We start from the raw sequence: 20119 nt of genomic DNA, 5'->3' as shown, positions 1-20119 counted from the left end.
TCTAATTTTTTTCCACTGTTGCAGAAGGAGGAGGAGTAGGAGGGAGGGGAAAGAAGGAAGGAAGCAGGAGAGAATAATGGGAGGAAAGGACGAAGGTAGGAGAAGGAAAAAAAAAAGAGAAAAAATCACTGCCACTAACTTTATTCAGGCGAGTAAACCTTTCGGTGCTCAAGAAATTACATTAACTTTTTTTTGATATATAGTGTGTGGTCCATTGCCCTGGAGATTAGGGAGACCTCCTGACTTGCTGAGGGATCCAGGACAGAGGGCCTTATAGGTATCCCTGAGTTTACTCACCTGGTTCAACAAGATTCAGAAACTTTCTGAATCAGCTTTCTTGTGGGTCAAGGGGTTGAGGTTCCAGGGCAATGCACTATCCTATCATCTCAACTCAAACCTGTACTGCTTTAAGGTTTACAAAGTCCGATCCCATGCATTATCTACATTTCTGTACCCATATTTTATATGAGTGCTAATATCTCTCTTTGGTTTAAAAAGATCTCATTTTATCTGCTATTGCAGAAGAAAAAGGAGGATCATACTAAACATGATCTTGCCTACTGAATGCTATATATTTACATAAACCTGCATCCATGTATAAAAAGCCATGGATTAAACAGTTATTAGCACTTTCAAAAACATTGCATTGAATAATACAGAACTCTATTAATTGCCAAGGAGTTTGTCTTATTTTTTTGTTTGTTTCTGTAATGCTTGTCTGCCTTGAAATAACTAATTCACCTTAAGCCATTTAAATCTATTATCCATTAACTTGGTGAAATGTTGTCACTTGCTTTTATGCCTTCTAGTCAGCAAGCCAGTAAGTTCTCCATCATTTAGAAGAGCCATTCTAGTGATTCCAGCATGTCCTTATCAAGATGGCAGCTTGCAGAGATGTTCCTCAGAGAAGCATCCTTGGATTGTCTCATCTTCTCTGGATTTTTGACACTTTCACTACTTTCTCAATGCTGTTAGAAAGGGAAAATGCATCTATATTTGAAGGAAGAGGTGGGAAGTGATCAAAACAAGAACTGGATGGGAAGTATGGCTTCTGCCTATACAGCAGTGCATCGTATTTTTCAATTCTTTCCTTGGTTTCATTTTTCCATAAAATGGGACAATTAAAAATAAAAGCCATGTTCAGAGAAAAGAAGGTCATCCACAGAATGCTTACAATGTCATTTGCCTTTACCAAATGCAAAATTTTCTAATGTGTATAAACTTCACCTTCTGCATCTCAGTATATATTTTTGCTTTAGACTTTCTTCCACTATTCTTTTAGGACAGTTCCTCTGCAACCTTCCATTTTAGTGTTAACCTTTATGGTTTGTTCAGGCTTTCAGTCTCTTTCATGGAAAATCCCCACAGGTAGGGCTGTTGCACCATCAGCTTGCAGAGTCTTGCCTCCTTTTTTATTTCAGCATCATCTGTGTAGGACAGATTATGGGAACTTCTTGATTCTCATTTGAAGGAATAGGAATAACTTAGATATGTTTTAGCAAATACATCAATAGGGCTTGCTTTGCTAAAGAGACAACCAGAAACCCACAAAGGACTAATACACTTTCCTTTAACCTGAGTAAGTAGAGAGAAAAATCAGTCTACTTATTCCATGAACATACCTCTCTACCTGGACCTTCTTACACCTAATATCTCAGTTGCAAGCTAATCAATACAGTCCCAGCCCTCTTACTTTCAAAGCACTTAACCCCTTTAAATATATGCATAACTTACTTATTTATTGGGTTTAATGTCCCTCCACTGGGTTAAAAGTTTATACGAGCCCCCCACCTCTGTACTTCTTTTTGGTAAGTTTTGTTTTATGCTGTATCCCCAAGTACCTGGAACAGTGTTGGAGTCAGCACAGCCCTTTTCCAAATGTTGACACCTGAATGAGGAGTGTGGAAGAGAGGAGTAGTTGATATTTTCCCTTTAGGCTGCCTTGCTCTTCTGCTGGATGCTTATCATCCCAGCCCGCCTCCCTCAGATCTATCTCAGGGAGCACAGAAAGTATTAGACATCCCCAGTCTATCCCAGATCCCACGGGGAGGTGTTGGTAGCCCTCCTGAATTGCCTCCATCAAAAATCAAGGACACCTTGCACGAATGTCTGTTGAATGCTTATTTTATACAGAGAGTGGAGGAGGAAAGCAGATATACACACTGAGCATAGTCTCCTCTTTCTGAGAGGGTAGAAACTGGTGGGCAGGCACTGGGAATGTTTGAGGGCCTAAATATGGTCATCATTTCCCCCAGGCCCCATTAAATATGATTAGTGGAAACAGAATATATAGGGAAAAGAACTATTGAGAACATTCAGCCTGAAGTTCTAATTCATATCCATACAAGGCTGATTTATCTTAATGACATAGATTAAAAACATTGTTAATAAATAGTCTCTTTACTTTTACTATTCTTTTGTCTTTTATTTTTATTTTTGTAATTTTGTTTCCTGGATGTAGTGTTTTCTCAGGATATTTCCCAGCTGTTCAGTCTCTTCACATTGTGCATTTTTCCCTACTAGGCTTTTCCTGTATGTCAATGCCTAGACTTTATGCCACAGAATTATAGATACCAGTTAAAACAACATACTTTTTGGTGTTTTGCTAGTTCAAATCATAGTATTGCATCTGAAACATATCACTCTGTGGGGGTGATAATAATTTTTTTGGATTATATATTTTTAACATGTTTTAGTAGATTTTCTAATCATAGGTGCAGATTCACTGTTCTCTGTTAAGCATTGTGGCTCTTTCTGTACTAAATTCAATGTATTTCAGTTCTTACATTTCTTTTTGAATTGTGTATGTCCTATTTACATTTACAGTTTATAGAATTGTAATAGAGTTCAGCAAAATAAAGATTTATATTTGTATTACCTTCAGGTATTCTTAGTTGAAAGCATGCATGGTTTTCTAAACTGTTTTTTTCACTGCCTCAGCTAGTTTTCTGTCTTGACCAAATAGAGTATGTTATGTGGCCAGTCATCAAAATTGCATGACCTTTTCCTTTGGAAAACTGTCTGAGAAAATATGTACACATATATTTTGGGCAAGTTATTAAACCTGACAGTAAAAAAAACACACACATTCTTTCTAAACAAATACTTTAGCCCACTACCATCTATATGCCACTCCAAGACACACCGATTTGTAAGACTTTCTATTTTCTATGCTTCAAATTACTCTGAAATTACAGTTTACACAACTGATTATCAGATGGAAACATTGAAACAGAGATAAAATGTCTTCCAAACTTGATGAACCAAGAATTTTTGCTCTTAAATCTGTCATTTCTCTCAGATTAAACAGCTAAATTGAGCCACCTGTGAAGAAAACAATATGATTTATTTCCAGTAAAGGTAATTCCCATTTTGATAACCTCAATCTAAAAGCAGAAACCTCTTAAAGCACTTTCTTCTGCTGAACAATTTCTGAATAGCTCTTTATTTTCAGAACTGCCCCTCACCTCTGAGTTTTAGGGATCATCAGTGAATTTTAAGGGTCCTCTTGGATGTTGCGTTTTTAGTTACTGTTAAATTTTATTAAACAGACAATATTCTTTTCTACTAGAAAATTTCTATCACTGTTGGGATAACAGCCTAATAGATGAATTCCATGCTCCATCCACAGTGCACTACAAAGGAAAACACTGATGGATTAATATACTCAAGAATTAAGAAAGTTAAGAATGTAGTAGGCTCTCCAAACCATGAATAAAAGGGTTAAAATATTATCAGAAAACACCCTATTTGCAGACACTGGCAGGAAGACACATCCAAATTGAGAGAGAAGGGTTTGAATTAGGTGATTTCCAACAAAAAAAAGTCCAGGACCAGATGGCTTCACAGACGAACTCTATCAAACATTTAGAGAAGAGCTAACACCTATCCTTCTCAAACTCTTCCAAAATATAGCAGAGGGAGGAACACTCCCCAACTCATTCTACGAGGCCAACATCACCCTGATACCAAAACCAGACAACGATGTCACAAAAAAAGAAAACTGCAGACCAATATCACTGATGAACATAGATGCAAAAATCCTCAACAAAATACTAGCAAACAGAATCCAACAGCAAATTAAAAAGATCATACACCATGATCAAGTGGGGTTTATCCCAGGAATGCAAGGATTCTTCAATATATGCAAATCAATCAATGTGATACACCATATTAACAAATTGAAGGATAAAAATCATATGATCATCTCAATAGATGCAGAGAAAGCTTTCGACAAAATTCAACACCATTTATGATAAAAACCCTCCAGAAAGTAGGCGTAGAAGGAATTCACCTCAACATAATAAAGGCCATATATGACAAACCTACAGTCAACATCGTCCTCAATGGTGAAAAACTGAAACCATTTCCTCTAAGATCAGGAACAAGACAAGGTTGCCCACTCTCAGCACTATTATTCAACATAGTTTTGGAAGTGTTAGCCACAGAAATCAGAGAAGAAAAAGAAATAAAAGGAATCTAAATCGGAAAAGAAGGAGTAAAGCTGTCACTGTTTGCAGATGACATGATACTATACATAGAGAATCCTAAAGGTGCTACCAGAAAACTACTAGAGCTAATCAATGAATTTGGTAAAGTAGCAGGATACAAAATTAATGCACAGAAATCTCTCGCATTCCTATACACTAATGGTGAAAAACCTGAAAATGAAATTAAGAAAACCCTCCTATTTACCATTGCAACAAAAAGAATGAAATACCTAGGAATAAACCTACCTAAGGAGACAAAAGACCTGCATGCAGAAAATTATAAGACACTGATGGAAGAAATTAAACATGACACAAATAGATGGAGAGATATACCATGTTCTTGGATTGGAAGCATCAACATTGTGAAAATGACTCTACTACCCAAAGCAATCTACAGATTCAATGCAATCCCTATCAAACGACCACTGGCATTTTTCACAGAACTAGAACAAAAAATTTCACAATTTGTATGGAAACACAAAACACCCCGAATAGCCAAAGCAATCTTGAGAAAGAAAAACGGAGCTGGAGGAATCAGGCTACCTGAATTCAGACTATACTACAAAGCTACAGTAATCAATACAGTATGGTACTGGCACAAAAACAGAAATATAGATCAGTGGAACAGGATAGAAAGCCCAGAGATTAACCCACGCCCATATGGTCACCTTATCTTTGATAAAAGAGGCAAGAATATACAATGGAGAAAAGACAGCCTGTTCAATAGGTGGTGCTGGGAAAACTGGACAGCTACATGTAAAAGAATGAAATTAGAACACTCCCTAACACCATACACAAAAATAAACTCAAAATGGATTAAAGACCTAAAAGTAAGGCCAGACACTCTCAAACTCTTAGAGGAAAACATAGGCAGAACACTCTGACATAAATCACAGCAAGATCCTTTTTGACCCACCTCCTACAGAAATGGAAATAAAAACGAAAATAAACAAATGGGACCTAATGAAACTTAAAAGCTTTTGTACAGCAAAGGAAACCTTAAACAAGATGAAAAGACAACCCTCAGAATGGGAGAAAATATTTGCAAATGAAGCAACTGACAAAGGATTACTCTCCAAAATTTACAAGCAGCTCATTCAGATCAATAACACAAAAACAAACAACCCAATCCAAAAATGGGCAGAAGACCTAAATAGACATTTCTCCAAAGAAGATATACAGATTGCCAAGAAACACATGAAAGAATGCTCAACATCATTAATCATTAGAGAAATGCAAATCAAAACTACAATGAGATATCATCTCACACCGGTCAGAATGGCCATCATCAAAAAATCTAGAAACAATAAATGCTGGAGAGGGTGTGGAGAAAAGGTAATCTTCTTGCACTGTTGGTGGGAATTTAAATTGATACAGCCACTATGGAGAACAGTATGGAGGTTCCTTAAAAAACTAAAAATAGAACTACCATACGACCCAGCAATCCCACTACTGGGCATATACCCTGAGAAAGCCATAATTCAAAAAGGGTCATGTAGCACAATGTTCATTGCAGCTCTATTTACAATAGCCAGGACATAGAAGTAACCTAAATGTCCATCAACAGATGAATGGATAAAGAAGATGTGGCACATATATACAATGGAATATTACTTACTCAGTGAAGTAAGTCAGAAAGAGAAAAACAATACCATATGCTAACACATATATATGGAATCTAAAAATCAAACAAAAAATGGTCATGAAAAATCTAGGGGCAAGACGGGAATAAAGACACAGACCTACTAGAGAATGGACTTGAGCATACGGGGAGTGGGAAGCGTAAGCTGGGACAAAGTGAGAGAGTGGCATGGACATGTATACACCACCAAATGTAAAATAGATAGCTAGTGAGAAGCAGTCGCATAGCACAGGGAGATCAGCTCGGTGCTTTGTGACCAGCCAGAAAGGTGGGATAGGGAGGGTGGGAGGGAGGGAGACGCAAGAGGGAAGAGATATGGGGATATATGTATGTGTATAACTGATTCATTTTGTTATAAAGCAGAAACTAACACACCATTGTAAAGCAATTATACTCCAATAAAACTGTTAAAAAAAAGAATTCAGAAAGTTAAAATGTAGTAGGCTCTCCAAACCATGAATAAAAGGGTTAAAATATCATCAAAAAACACCCTATTTGCAGACACTGACAGGAAGACACATCCAAATTGAGAGAGAGAGGTTTGAATTAGGTGATTTTATAAAATAATAAAATTACTTGTAAAAATTAATGGTTTAAGGAGAATTTATTAAATGTATTAAATTGAGCTATCTAAGCGCTTTTGGTAACTCATTTTTAATTTAACTAAAGAGCTGTGTTTGAATTATTAAGTTTTTTTCTGTGTTTGGACAAACCTTAGCTGTTTGTCATTTGGGTTTGTTGGGTTTGTTCTTTCAGATGATTAATAAAATGTTATTTTGAGGTTTATAGAATGGTGTAATGATATTTAAATTGAAATATTGGTAGTATAGTTTTGTGTAGTTAGCAAAACAGATGTGTGCGTGTGTATCTACACATATGCGTATAATTCATATAATTAGAATTACAATATCCTTACAGTATTCCAGAAAGAGAAGGGAATAAAAAAATGTTTGTGGAAAAAAATGTACTTCACTGAAGCAAGTTTCATGAAAATTTAGTCATGCATACTGGTTAGAGTGGACTTTGGTCCCCTGATTTCAATCCTGTAATTACTAACCTTTTTTTTTTTTTTTTTTAAATGTCTATAGTAAAACAAAATTACATTACTTATCCTCAGATTTCAGGATGCCTAAAATTGCACAGTAGGTACTTTTCACAGATAGCTCACAATTCTTAAAAAAGGTGGGCATTAATTACCTTCATTTCACAGTATATAAGGTGATAACACAAAACATTTCTAAAACTTTCATGTACATAGATGTTCAGTTCAATATTGGAGACAATTTAAGTGTCTAGCAATAGGAGGAATGTTTAATAAACTATGTTATAAGGGAACTTATGCAGCTTTCAAAATGACTTTTACAGAGATTTTCATCAACGTGAGATAATACCGTTGTTTCATTAATAAAGAAATATACCAAAATATATATGGACAATTGTCTCAGTTATGCCAAAACACATAGGCAGAAAAATAATTGGATGGCACTTAATTGTTCATTGTGTTAACCTCTAGGTAGTTTCTGATATTTCTAAGGTTTTTTATGTGTTTTCTAAATTTTCCCCATAATTATCCCATCACCTTTAAATAATATCTGTAAAAGTAGAATTTTGGTTACGTTTTCCAAAAGGAACTGCTGAGTTTTCAAAGGTTTTATGCCATTCAGATACCTGGGGACGGTGATGTGATACGACAGGGACAGTGATGGGCAGTTATTCTTAGATCGCTATGACAGCATCAGCTAATTCTGTGATGTTTTCTAGCTGGCACTTCATCAGCATATTGATTATAATGTTTTATCGACTCTCCTAAGACACTGCTAGGCAAGCTGTAAGCTCTTTTTGTAAGCCATTGGTCCCTCTGCTCTTCACTTCTTGGCTTTGATCGAGCTATTGAAAATTTCTTATGTGAAGCCTGGTCCCATTAGTGAGATTTCTAGCCTCTGAAGAATTTGAATGCCCAGCTATGTGCACCTTCTTAAACTTTTACAAAGCCCCGTTACTTTGTGAAAATGTAAATTCTATAGGCGTTAACTTTGCTGACATTGAGTCTTCCTCTTCACCCCATACCTTGGCTCATGTCCTTCCTGTCTGCAAAGCCTTCTCCCTCTATCCATGAAGCAGACATTTCCTGGAGGTCTAAACATGCGTCAGGCAAAAGACTCACTGCTGAGGTTGCAAAGATGATGAAGCCAGTCTTCAAAGAGCTCGCAGTCTCAAGAGGAAAATGACTCAACACTGATATCAGTAGAATAGAATAAAAATGTTCTAGGAAATAGAAGTGAGGGTGATTTATCTCTCTAAAGAAGTTGAACTGGAAGCAACATAGGGGTGGAGAGGATATGTCATTGGCACTGAAGATAGAGTAAGATTTAGGCAAGTGGAAAAGGAGGAGAAAGACATTCAAGTCAGAGAAAACTATGTACAAAAATCAGAAGGTGATGGGGTTTAGAGTATGCAGAAAGGAAAGGACACCACCTGATTGTTCCAGAGAATATGGTGCCAGTGAGGGAGCAGACTGCAACAAAAGTAAACACGTTGGTTAGCCCCCAAAGCTGGCGAGTTTGAAGGCCGGCCTAGATCATACTTCTCAAGCTTGGGCAAATGGAGGTGTGCTGGTGATTCTTAACTTGTCAATTTGATGGACAATATAAAAGTGTCCCCATACATGAAAAAATGGCCAACATCACTTATCATTAGGGAAATGAAAATCGAAGGCACAATGAGATGTCACCTCACATCCATTAGGATGGTTACTATAAAAAACAAACAAAATTCATAGAAAATAATAAGTCAAGAGTTGGTGAGGATGTGCTGAAATTGGAACCTTTGTGCACTGTTGGTGAGATTGTAAAATTGTGCAGCCACTATGGAAAGCAATATGGTAGTTCCTCAAAAAATTAAAAATAGAACTCCCACATGATCCAGCAATTCCACTTCTGGGTACATACTCAAAAGATTTAAAAACCATGACTTAAACAGATATTTATATACCCATGTTGATAGCAGCAATGTTCACAATGACCAAAAGATAAAAGCAACCCAAGTATTCATGGATGGAAGAAAGGATAAACAAAATGTGATCTATACAAAAATGGAATGTATTCAGTCTTAAAAAAAAAGAAAATTCTGACACAGGCTACAACATGGATGAGTCTTGAGGACATTATGCTCAGTGAAATAAGCCACTCACAAAAAAACAATTATCTTGTGATTCCATATATATATGAGGTACTTAGAACAGTCAAATCCATAGAGACAGAAAGAAGACTGGTGGTTGCCAGAGCAGAGTGGGAAGCAGGAAGTGAGAAGTTATTGTTAAATAGGTACAGAGTTTCAGTTTTGCAAGATGGAAAGAGTTATGGAGATGGGATGCATGATAGTATAAATGTACTTAACCCTGTTGAACTGTCCGCTTAAGGATGGTTAAGATGATACATTATGTGTTTTTTTCCATTATTAATTTTTTTAAAAATCTACGTATTTAAATAAATATGGACACATTACACAATAAAATGCCAACTTTGGTTGAATTTTTAACACAAAACTTGAAAATATGAAGAAATTTGTACCAAGCATCTCTCTGTGTGTTCTCAAAACCCCTAGAGGTACTCATGTAATTCTGTTTACTATTAGGTTTTATTAGTGGACAGCTTTGAGAAACACTACTATGGGACTTAAATTTTATCCTGTGTCAATTTGTCACCAATGATGGATCTTTAAAAAGAGTTTTAATATCTTTATTTTCATCCATGTTTCTATGTTAGTTATTGACAAATGGTTTCTAACTATATATTTTTTCATTCTTTTTAAAATTTTTCATTTTATTGTGGTAACAAAATGATATGAGATCTACCCTCTTAAATATTTCTAAGTGTACAAAACATTACTATTGACTATAGGCAAATGTATGATCAGATTTGTGTTTGGAGATGGAAAGGGTGGGGGGGCAGGGGTTGTATAAGGAGAAGATGTTGCTGGAAACCAGTCAGGAATGGGGCAAAAACTCAGAGATGGGAACTTATCTCATGTGCTTCAGGAATAGCAAGGAGGCCAAAGTAGTGGGTGTGCAGAGTAGACAAGAAGAATAGAAATTCAAGTTGTAGAGGGAGTCAGGAGCCAGCAGAGAGAGCGAGTGGAAAGCCCACATTAAAGCATTAAGCTTTTATTACCAGCATGATGGCAGGCATTTAAGGGGAGGCGGAGAAGGGGAGAAACTTGACTTTTTAAACCAGAAATCTGAATCATTGTCACTGTCTTCACTTTCCCATCCCCTTACTCAATCACAGTTCCTGTTGATTTGACTCCCTAAATATCTCTCACATTTGTATATTTCCAGCAACCATCATCTCTTTCCTGGACTATTACTATTGCCTAATTTTAATAACTTTCTAATTCACTATTCACCCTGTAGTAAAAAGTTATTTATGTTCAAAATCTCTCAATGGTTCCCCACTGCTATTAGAGGGATATTTGCATCCTTATCAGGACATAAAAACTCAAACTGCCTTGGGCTTTGCCTCTATCTTCAACTCTTTCTGTTTCCTCTGTCTTTCTGTGCTTCAGCTGCATTGACCTTATTTCTATTTTTTAAAGGAGAAAGAGACCTTTTTGTCTCAAGACTCTTATCCCTTGACTTGTTCTTCTCGTGTCGCTCCACTGCATCGTTCAAATCTCAGCTTGAATGTCTCTTTCTCAGAAGAATGTCCTGGACCATCCAGACAGACTCCAGACACCCCCCCATACACTCAGAGCACCCAGCATTTCTTCTTCATGGAATGCATCAGAATTGTAATTAATAGGATAAAACGTCTGTCTTCTCTAGTGCACTCCAAGTTTCCTGAGTGCAGAGACCACATCCATCTTCAACATTGTATTCTCACAGCCTTCCGCAGAATCTGGTACATAGCAGGCGCTCGGCAATACTTAATGCATGCCTGTTTATTGAATGAATGAATCACTCAATGAATACATTGTTGGATTCTCATAGCACTCCTGGCACCAGCACGTGGTAGCAGACTATATTATTTTCTCTTTTATCTGACCACATTTTTGATTTATCAAAAGAAAGGACCTCTTGTATTACGCACCACATCTACCCCAGTGGTCGTAGACATGAAGCTTGAATTTGGTGGTCCTTTGGAAGAATCAAATCACCTTATTAGACCCATCCTGACCAGACATAGAATTTGGTTACTATTGAGAGAAAAGTGAATGAATGACGGCCAAAGGATGATCCCTTTTGGAACTCAGTTTGGTATTTGATGTTTGTTCTTTGCTCCTGAGTCTCAAAAATGTCCTGTCCTTCACAGTTCTACTTCCTCTCTGACTGCTGGCTCTCCATCTCCATCCTCTCCCTTCATTCTAAGAATGGGCATTTCCCCGGGATTTCTCCTCAGATCTCTCTTTTCTCCTCCCCTCAGGCTTTGGAACACTAGTGCTAAATAGGCAGGTTGCCACCAAACTTTTGTAGCGAGTCTGTCTACTGAGGCCCAGAATGCTTCCGCTGGATGCTCTGGGTGATGGAGAATTCAATGTATCCAGAGGCTTCTCCTTCCAGCAACACATCCCCAAATACAAAACACAGTAACAACAACTTGGGGGTCATATGTAACTCATCTTTTCCTTCTTTGCCAATGTTTCCTAACTTCTTTCACATCTGTTTCTGTCTTGCCAGTTCCTGTTGCCACCTAAAGAAAAGTCTTTTTCAATGTCTCTGAGGCTCCTGAGGTAGTTTCCCAACAGATGTGCCTACTTCCTGTATCTACTCTCCGCAAACAGTCTTCAAAAATCTAATTTAAATTTCCTAAAGTGCACTTCTAATTCTAGGAAGACTTTCATTGGAAATAGCAATGTGTGTCCTCGCTAACAATAATGAGTTCTTACTATTGATATTAAGCACTAATCAAAGAGCTTAACATGATTTAAATCATCTAACCACACAACAACCCCATGAAGCACATATTGTTATCCACAATTAAAAATGAGGCATGTATAGCTTCAGTACTTGTTCAAGGTCATACAGCTTCTAAGTGACAGAGCTAGGATCCAAGCCTAAGCATTCTGGTTCTCACATCATGCTCTAACCATGAAGCAGCCTGTCTCTCTGTTCTGGCAACTGTTTATTCTTCATTCAAATTCCTTCAGTAACTCCCTTCTCGCCACCAAATAAGTAAACACTTTAAGAACCTTTATAAGTTGATGTTAACTCACCCTTCTCACCTCACGTCTTACTGCTCCTTTAAGTGAACCTTGCACCCTAGACAAACTGGGCTACTTAGTGGCCCCTAAAAATGCTTTACTGTTTCTGAGTAATGATTTTTACACCTCCTATGAGCCCCACTACTAGGTACCTATCTTCATATCTTAATTCTATTCATCTTTCAAAGCCAAATCAGCTGCCATGGTAGCGTTGTTGATGCTTTCTCCCAATCTTTCACAAGTTTCTTTGCCTTAGTCAAGACTTCATAGCAATAATTGTCTTTCTAAATTATTCAGATAAACAGATACACAGTTTCCCCCACCTTGTATAATCCCTTTCCTTATAAAATAAGATCCTCGAACTGGAGCAGTGCTATTTTTGGTTTTGCCCACCACAGAGAGCCCAGTACAGTGCATTACACAGAGAACTGTGTCTTGTATTAAATAAATTCCTTGACTTGACTCCATCACATAGATGCAGCATGGGTCATGAATGCTGTCTCATTAACATATGGTCATATTTCCCTCCCCTCCCCTTCTCCCCAAGCTCAACTCTTAAAATGTTTTTATTCGAAACTTTTAAAAGGTTTTGAAAAAGTCTATTTTGGTGTCACAAACTTTTAGGAGTCAAATAGCTTATTAAATTGGTGAGCAGACGATTGTGTCAAAAATGATGACTGATACTGAGAATTACACATATTGGATGAAATATATGCATTTCTAATGAACACAAAACTACCCTCAGGGTAAAAATAAGCCTCTTCTCTCATCATCAAAATCTTGACCTTATTCAATAAAGCAATCAGTGTTTAAAGGAGAGAATAAAATGTGAGCGATAGGGACTTTTTAAACGCGCACTGTCTCGCTTTATACATTACGGTTTAAAGAATTATGAAGTGATGCAGGCAAAGAAACTGCTTGATGAAGGGGTCCAAAATTCTGAAAAATGACTTGTTGCCTAGTGGAAAGGTCCTATAATTCATGAGCACATTTTAGCAGCTAATGCAGTTTGTGATACTTTATAATCCTTACACATTCCAGAGCCTCGGCTCTCGGAAGGTTAGACCTAAGGGATACACTTCAGAAAAGTTACATAAACAACTGTGAACCTTAGGCAGGGAAAATGTACACTTTGAACATGTTGAAACTCTCCATATTAAGTCAGTTTAGCACTTTGATTAAAGAGTTTAATCAATCACCATCCTAAGCTGTTTATTAATCACTTTATCAAGCAGTTGATGCATTGCCGGTTTTAATAGAATCCATTTATTTTGATTTCTACCTACTTCATCTTTCCAAAGGGCTTTGTGAATCAGCTGTGATAAAAAGGAGAGGGAGAGGGAGAAGGAGAGAGCAAGAGAGTGGGAGAGGGTGGTTACATCGAAAACCCGGCAAGAAATCTCTAACTGCACCTATACATACTTTATTATCAACGCCCTATGAAGACTTGGCCAATTTATTAAGGGTAAAAAAAAAACGCTCTGGGAAGTGAATGTTTGGGTGAACCACACGGTTTAGCTCAGATAAACACAGGCCATTCGTCTGCTTTCACACCTGACACCCTCATGATATAGGATCCTAATAAGATTAATCTCCACCCACCCATCCCCGGCCGGCCCCTCTTTGTTCCAACTTATTTGAGATCTTCCACTTTTCTTCATGGACATTTTCCCCACCTTGGGTTACCATTTGTGGTTCAAGTTAAAGCCCTTGTTTCCTCACTACAAGGACAACAAGATTTGTGGCAAGAAAACATTTGTTATGTGGTTTAAATTTTACTTAGAGACTTTTACCTTCCTTATGCGTTTAGCATGAAAGGAATTGGGTTTGCAAGACACCCATGAAGCCAGACACATCAGGTCTGGAGGCTGGATGCTCCCCAGGTGTTCAGAATACTGTTCCTATTCTCAACAAGCTATTCTTCTCAACCAACGCCAGGAATTTAGGGAGGATACTGGTTATCTGCATTTCTTTTTATTCTGTTCTTACCGGTTTAATTCATAGAGGTGGCAAGTGTCATACAGATAGACATTTTAACTCTACATTTTCTCTTTCTCCAGTTTAAAAAATTCTGTAAATATCTTCCTCTTCCATAGATTTTTCCCAAGAGGAAAATAATGTCATGGGGGAATATTACATTTTAATATTAGTATCATAGATAGTGAGAAATAAGCAAAAGTTTAGTACATCTTTGTATGACAGTGCCTGTGCTAAGTATTTCCTATATACCGTTGTTCCACATAATTTTGATAACAGCCCTAAGTATTATAATCCCTGTGATTTGGAGCTGTGTTGTCCAATATAGCAGCCACTAGACACACAAGGCTACTGAACACCTGAGATGTGGCAGATTCAAACTGAGATGTGATGTTATAGAGAATGAAGGATGTTGATTTAATTTAAAACCCCAAAAATGACTCTATCATAGAGACACTCTTTACTGAGGAGACCACATAGATTATGTAAACAATTTTACATCACTTTTTATTGTCATCCAAAAATATGGGAACATTTCATTCTCCTGACATTTATTAAGCAGATGGTCTGCTATGTGGCAGGTGTACAGAGATAAAAGAACAGTCCCTGCTCTCAAGGAACTACAATCCAGTTGAGAGAAAAGAGAGTGGGGGAAGAAAGAGGGTGAGAGAGAAAGAAAGTGTCATGTGGTACTTAAAATGACAAACAAATGCACAAGGTGTTATGGGACCAGAAAATTTTTAAAAACCCTTCTGGAGGTGGAGGGCAAGAAGTTGGAGAAAGTCAGGGATTTTCTTGTGGAGGGTATGACTAAGCAAGAAGTATCCATTGTAAGAATGCCTTGTACATTACCTTGTATACCTGGGGAGGGAGTTGGAAGATGGGTGGGGATTGTTGGGGGAGGAGACCTACCCCAGGTAGAGGCACAGTTTAGGCAGAGACATTCAGGTAGAGAAGCAGCATGGAGTGTGAAGAGATTGCAAACATTTCAGAATAAGCTGAAGAAAATGACAGAAAACAGAGCTGGGGAATTAGCTCCAGCTCAGAGTTTCCTTTTGGGGAGCTCTGAATACCATGTAAAGGATTTATCCCTTCATCCTGTATCCCAAAATAAATTACTGCCAGATTATAAATGGAGAGAGGTGGTGAGACTTGTATTTAAGATCTACCTCTCTGGTGGGGGTATATGGAGGATGAATTTGAGGTGTACAGGCTGGAAGGAGACCCATAAAACCTCTGGCAGCAGTCTAGGTGAGGAATGATAAGGATTTGGAAAGAGCCTCCAGATTCAAGACATGGCTGGACGAACAGCAGAGGTCTGGTCAGATGACAACCAGAGTGGGTCTACTGGCTTTGGCAAGAAAGAGGTCATTAAGTATTGGAAGGCAGGTCACAGGGCATTAATGAGTAACTGGAGGTAGGCAAATGGAGAGCTTAAAAGAAGTTCATTTGAGAAGGGGGGAAAATAAATCAACAGCAGCTGGAAAGGGGCAGAGGGCACAGGGAGGTTTTTTCAAAGGCATTTATTTTTTAATAAGGCAGAGGTTTAAGAAAATCTTTAGGATAAAGAGTAGGAGCCAGGAGGTGATTTCTAAATGACTTAGCCCGTGGAAGAGAGAAAAAAGGTTGACGTCAAGAGCACAGATTGGAAGTTTGCTGTCACAGTCTCTGAGACAGAGCAAAAGGAGGCAGAGATGGATGTGGTTATAGCTTTGTTTGTAGGCAGCACAGAAGATTGGAGATGGCTGATGAAAGAGGTATGATTGTCCATTGTTAGGTCAGGGGAACTGAAGATACTAGGGAAGGTTTGTACTGGTCAATATGGAGAAGGGGTTCCAAAAGAAGTTCAAGAATTGGTGGGAAGTGTTGAGAGACTGGCTGAATGGTTGTCCACGGAGCTCAGACATGGCTATAGGAGCAGTGGGAGCAGAATGTAACATGGCCCTAGGTTGGCAGTTGGCTTGAAGGTTGGAAATGCCAGACCATAATAAGGGCTGGCAAATGAATAATTTAGATGGCCATGGGTTCCCAGCTGGGCTTGGAAGGAAGAGAAGCTAAACAGAGGTTAATGAGTTGAATAAATGAGAGGGATAGGGGGACAGGGCATTCCAATGATTTTGAAGAACATGTATTGCTGATTTCTTTCACATTAAATTCCATGAATGGTTACTCTTAGTTTTCCACAGGAGAAACTGAGTTACAAAGAGCTACCTCTAAAGGAGTGTGGCATTAACTTGTGGCAATCTAGAATTTAGGGATTATGGCATTTGCTTTTCTGTATACCTAGTAAAACAAGTAGGTGTTAAATAAATATGAATGACGCAAAACCTACACCTGTGTGTTTGGCTGCAGCTTATTCTGCGAGTTCAGGCAGGTCATACTATTATAGATACAATGAGGAAAAATATTCATAGAAATATGAAAATGCTATGATAATTAATTTTATTACTTAAATGTCATATGAATCAATTATATTCTACTAATATCTCAGATTTGACCTTTGCTACTTCTAGGAATTGGATAATGCAATTGACCTCTGTGAGCCTTTCTGGGACACTTGGAAGGAAGGAGACAATTTGTTCTTTTCTTTGTGGCTTCACAGTGTATGGAGATGGTTACTACAGCTCCTATTCTTTTGGTGCACTGATTGGTGTGGGCAGCAGTGATTGGGCTTTACTGCTCCTTGTATACCAATAGGTACCTCTGGCTCCTTTGCACAAGAAATGCTCAATAAATCTTTATCAAACAAATGAGTGAATGAGTATGAAGTGAAATAATTACATTAGATAATTTATGAGAGTCGTTCTAGCTCGGGTATCTCTGGTGGACTTTCATGGCATCCTCAAACAGCTCTCTGATGGACCACAAAGATTACATTCATGCTCCTCAATCTGACCATCCTAACCTGTGGATCACTGAGAAATCCCAAACACCCTTAAGGATGGGATGTTAACCCTAGAAGACTTGACATCTTTCTCTCACCATTTTTTTGGTAAGCATCTAGCCCATCTCCATCATAATTCATCCTCCGTTCACCAAATTTTACTGTCCCCTCCCAAATAGATTGTGCTCACTCTTACATCAAGAGATACAACCCTAAGTCTCACCCACTTCTGCTTCCTGCTCAAAGACCAAGACGTCCCTGTGATGCATAGTCCTTCTCCATCAGGTCTAGAAATATCTCTGGTGGTCTAGTGACATATGAATTAAAAAGAAGAGTAACCTGATCCCTTAAACTGTACACATATTACAAAATACAGAGCAGAGAAAGGATAACAAGCAGTCACTAGTCTAGAGCGCCTCTGAAATCCCACTGGGCAGACTTTGTGAGAACCCCCTACCCTGAAGCAAAGGGCTTCCTTGACCAGGGCTGACTCTGCTGCCTGTGAGGAATTCCTTTTTCCATCATTCTCTGTGGGTTCTGCTCTGTCCTATGAAAACTTTCTCCTGTCTATTTTCCTCCTAGGCCATGTCTGAAATGGGCCTTGAGGAATTTCACCTTTTGAGGCTACATAGTTTTGTAGACCACTTTTTGTCCAAGGGTTGTTAGAAAGCTCTGTTAAACAAGTCCGTCTTTTTAGACCAAACATGTGGGGATTTCTGACAACACAGTTTCTTCAGAAACTTAGTATGTTCTGATGTATTTATTTTTCATCAATTCTGTGCATCAATAACCACACCCAATGTTCCTTCTAGACTGTGCCTCATGTATGCTTATTTCTTTGTGTAAGCTCTCCAAATGTATCTCTTAATTTACTGATGGCTGCTTTCATTAGGAAGACCACATCCTTCATCTGATCTATCCTCCAAGATTGACTCACTGTCACCTGGGAAATCTTACTAGGTCTTTGTCCCTGTAAGTAAGTCTTTCTCAATCCCAGAACTTACTCTTCAGGGTCTAGAAACCGTTGGCCTTTCTCACCCTGAAAGTCTCCCTATATTTGGATTTTCTCTATTCCTTTTCACTTTTGCTTGCAAAGTAGTCAATACTTTGTAGAGTTCTTTTATCAAATACCTTGCCAAATGCAGACAGTAACAAACAACAAAGAGCAGTAATGTCCTGTTTTCCAGTTTCTTCCATCAGAGTCACAAGCTCAGTAAGTACATGGTCGGCCTTCCAAGTTATAGCATCTAGGGTTTTACAGAATATTTTGCCACTACCTAACATGGAATCCCAGCTACCCATCCAGTTATATCTCTTTCTTCACCAACTTCCTACTAAGCCAAGGTGATAAAATTTGAAGATTTTATATGGCAGTTCTGTAGTTCAAAGTGCCATATTCCATATTAGAATAGACTAAGCCAAAAAAAAACCAAAACAGAACAAAACAAAAAAAAGCAAAAACAAAAACAAAAAAACCCTGAAGGCTCAATAGATTTTAAAACACTAAATTTTGATTGCTTTCTCATGTCAGTCCAGTGTGGTTGGTTAAGGGGCGATTTCTCCGTGAAGTTTTTCAGAGACCCAAACCTCCTTCCATTTTATAACTTTGCCATTGTCAAATCATCGCTTCCAAGTACCCATGGAAGAGAAAAATTTATCATGGAGAATCTCAGGTGGCTTGACATCAGACCTGGAAGTGGTGAACATCATTTCTGGTCTCATTTCATTGGCCAGAACTCTGTCACATGGTCTCAACCTAACCCAAGGAAGTCTGGAAAATGTAGTTTAACTTGTGCCCAGGAAGGGGAAATAAACTTTGTAGTCAGTCGTTGCCATACATAGGATTAACCAAACCTCTTCTTTGCCATAAATTGAATATACTTGCTAGCAAAAGTAGTCAAAAAGGTAAAAATTCCATATTATTTCCTTTTTAGGAGGTACCAAATCATTCAGTGCCCTCCCTAAACTAAGTCAACCATCGTTTGGTAGCTCAGGGATTCACCAAACTTTTCTCTGTAACATTGTTGAGCTAAAAGTTGAAGATTTTAAAATGTTGACCACTTCTCTAATTAAGCAGGTTTTTTTTTTTTTTTTTTTAATTTGAAATGCTGGCTTGTAGGGGATGAAAATGTTGCATTGCTATAGAGATGAAATATACTCTTGTTATCCACTCATTTAAATTCACTTACTCATTTAATATATGTTTGTCAAGTCTTTAAAATGTGCAAGGCTTTGTGCTCAGTGCCTAGGCTGTATTCTTATTATGAGATTTGAGTTATTCAGTCTGCAGATATTTATGGAGCACTAAGCTGTGCAAGGGACCAGGGAGACTGAGATAAATGTTGCATTCTTGTCCTGAAAGGGCCCTAGTTTAGGCAGGTGATCAGCAGGTAAGCCAGGGTTCTCATCAGCTTGTAAGTGCTGTGACAGGGTCATATCCTGGGGTACAGCCTAGGAGGGGCATGGGGACATCTACAATGGGGAAGTCAGTGACAATCATGCTGAGCCTTAATAAGCAACTATGTGGTAACTGAGGAAAAAAAAAAAGAGAGGAAAGGAATTTCAGAAAGAGGGCCCTGCATGTGAAAGCATTGAGGGAAAGAGAAACTGGCAAGAGGGCAGGAGGTGAGTCAGGGGGTGAGAGTTCCTCAAAGGCTTGCCAAAATACAAGGCTGCAAATGGACGTGAGAGCCAGGTCAGGAGGAACCATAGATGCCTACTTAAGGAATTTAAACTTGAACCTGAAGGTAAGTCATAAGTTATTATAAGTCATAAGTTTATTATAGGAAACTCTGCTTTGGAAATGATATTAATATGGATAACAAAGCAGAAGACATTTACTGAAATCTTACTCTGTTTCAGGCACTGCTATAGGTTTTTGCATATTATGAGCATATTATGCTATACACACTTCACCATAACTTTGGG

The sequence above is a fragment of the Eschrichtius robustus genome, chromosome 1, assembly GCF_028021215.1.
Source record: "Eschrichtius robustus isolate mEscRob2 chromosome 1, mEscRob2.pri, whole genome shotgun sequence".
Taxonomy (NCBI): Eukaryota; Metazoa; Chordata; class Mammalia; order Artiodactyla; family Eschrichtiidae; genus Eschrichtius; species Eschrichtius robustus.
This window is presented reverse-complemented; position numbering follows the sequence as displayed.